Source organism: Leiobunum rupestre, chromosome 2, assembly GCF_980474605.1.
Source record: "Leiobunum rupestre chromosome 2, qqLeiRupe1.1.hap1, whole genome shotgun sequence".
Classification (NCBI taxonomy): domain Eukaryota; kingdom Metazoa; phylum Arthropoda; class Arachnida; order Opiliones; family Sclerosomatidae; genus Leiobunum; species Leiobunum rupestre.
In genome coordinates this window covers 57,152,485-57,154,984 of record NC_143385.1, presented here as the reverse complement: position 1 = coordinate 57,154,984, position 2,500 = coordinate 57,152,485, and the positions used below count along the sequence as shown (strand labels likewise).

Here is a 2,500-nt window from a genome sequence, read left to right as displayed (position 1 = left end):
ATAAAAAATAAAAAATCCTCGGCAAACAAGTTAACCGTCTTAGCTAGCAGAGCGTGGTTTCGATCCACGGACCTCTGGGTTATGGGCCCAGCACGCTCCCACTGCGCCACTCTGCTTGACGGATGCCCTGTTTAACAAGTTTCATTTATAAAAAATAAAAAATCCTCGGCAAACAAGTTAACCGTCTTAGCTAGCAGAGCATGGTTTCGATCCACGGACCTCTGGGTTATGGGCCCAGCACGCTCCCACTGCGCCACTCTGCTTGACGGATGCCCTGTTTAACAAGTTTCATTTATAAAAAATAAAAAATCCTCGGCAAACAAGTTAACCGTCTTAGCTAGCAGAGCGTGGTTTCGATCCACGGACCTCTGGGTTATGGGCCCAGCACGCTCCCACTGCGCCACTCTGCTTGACGGATGCCCTGTTTAACAAGTTTCATTTATAAAAAATAAAAAATCCTCGGCAAACAAGTTAACCGTCTTAGCTAGCAGAGCGTGGTTTCAATCCACGGACCTCTGGGTTATGGGCCCAGCACGCTCCCACTGCGCCACTCTGCTTGACGGATGCCCTGTTTAACAAGTTTCATTTATAAAAAATAAAAAATCCTCGGCAAACAAGTTAACCGTCTTAGCTAGCAGAGCGTGGTTTCGATCCACGGACCTCTGGGTTATGGGCCCAGCACGCTCCCACTGCGCCACTCTGCTTGACGGATGCCCTGTTTAACAAGTTTCATTTATAAAAAATAAAAAATCCTCGGCAAACAAGTTAACCGTCTTAGCTAGCAGAGCGTGGTTTCGATCCACGGACCTCTGGGTTATGGGCCCAGCACGCTCCCACTGCGCCACTCTGCTTGACGGATACCATGTTTAACAAGTTTCATTAATAAAAAATAAAAAATTATCGGCAAACAAGTTAACCGTCTTAGCTAGCAGAGCGTGGTTTCGATCCACGGACCTCTGGGTTATGGGCCTAGCAGGCTCCCACTACGCCACTCTGTTTGACGGATGCCCTGTTTAACAAGTTTCATTTATAAAAAATAAAAAATCCTCGGCAAACACGTTAACCGTCTTAGCTAGCAAAGCGTGGTTTCGATCCACGGACCTCTGGGTTATGGGCCAAGCACGCTCCCACTGCGCGACTCTGCTTGACGGATGCCCTGTTTAACAAGTTTCATTTATAAAAAATAAAATATCCTCGGCAAACAAGTTAACCGTCTTAGCTAGCAGAGCGTGGTTTCGATCCACGAACCTCTGGGTTATGGGCCCAGCAAGCTCCCACTGTGCCACTCTGCTTAACGGATGCCCTGTTTAACAAGTTTCATTTATAAAAAATAAAAAATTCTCGGCAAACAAGTTAACCGTCTTAGCTAGCAGAGCGTGGTTTCGATCCACGGACCTCTGGGTTATGGGCCCAGCACGCTCCCACTGCGCCACTCTGCTTGACGGATGCCCTGTTTAACAAGTTTCATTTATAAAAAATAAAAAATCCTCGGCAAACAAGTTTACCGTCTTAGCTAGCAGAGCGTGGTTTCGATCCACGGACCTCTGGGTTATGGGCCCAGCACGCTCCCACTGCGCCACTCTGCTTGACGGATGCCCTGCTTAACAAGTTTCATTTTTAAAAAATAAAAAAATCTTTGGCAAACAAGTTAACGGCTTAGCTAGCAGAGCGTGGTTTCGATCTACGGACCTCTGGGTTATGGGCCCAGCACACTCCCACTGCGCCACTCTGCTTGACGGATGCCCTGTTTAACAAGTTTCATTTATAAAAAATAAAAAATCCTCGGGAAACAAGTTAACCGTCTTAGCTAGCAGAGCGTGGTTTCGATCCACGGACCTCTGGGTTATGGGCCCAGCACGCTCCCACTGCGCCACTCTGCTTGACGGATGATCTGTTTAACAAGTTTAATTTATAAAAAATAAAAAATCCTCGGCAAACAAGTTAACGGTCTTAGCTAGCAGAGCGTGGTTTCGATCCACGGACCTCTGGGTTATGAGCCCAGCACGCTCCCACTGCGCCACTCTGCTTGACGGATACCATGTTTAACAAGTTTCATTAATAAAAAATAAAAAATCCTCGGCAAACAAGTTAACCGTCTTAGCTAGCAGAGCGTGGTTTCGATCCACGGACCTCTGGGTTATTGGCCTAGCACGCTCCCACTGCGCCACTCTGTTTGACGGATGCCCTGTTTAACAAGTTTCATTTATAAAAAATAAAAAATCCTCGGCAAACAAGTTAACCGTCTTAGCTAGCAGAGCGTGGTTTCGATCCACGGACCTCTGGGTTATGGGCCCAGCACGCTCCCACTGCGCCACTCTGCTTGACGGATGTCCTGTTTAACAAGTTTCATTTATAAAAAATAAAAAATCCTCGGCAAACAAGTTAACCGTCTTAGCTAGCAGAGCGTGGTTTCGATCCACGAACCTCTGGGTTATGGGCCCAGCACGCTCCCACTGTGCCACTCTGCTTGACGGATGCCCTGTTTAACAAGTTTCATTTA

The 2,500-nt window shown here is 47.1% G+C and overlaps 1 non-coding gene across 1 annotated transcript; it reads right to left on the bottom strand.

Moving 5' to 3' along the window:
- Positions 1-1,955: 1,955 nt before the first annotated feature.
- On the bottom strand, positions 1,956-2,027 carry TRNAM-CAU (transfer RNA methionine (anticodon CAU)). Its single transcript has one exon. It is a non-coding gene; the product is annotated as a tRNA-Met (tRNA).
- Between the last annotated feature and the right edge of the window lie 473 nt (positions 2,028-2,500).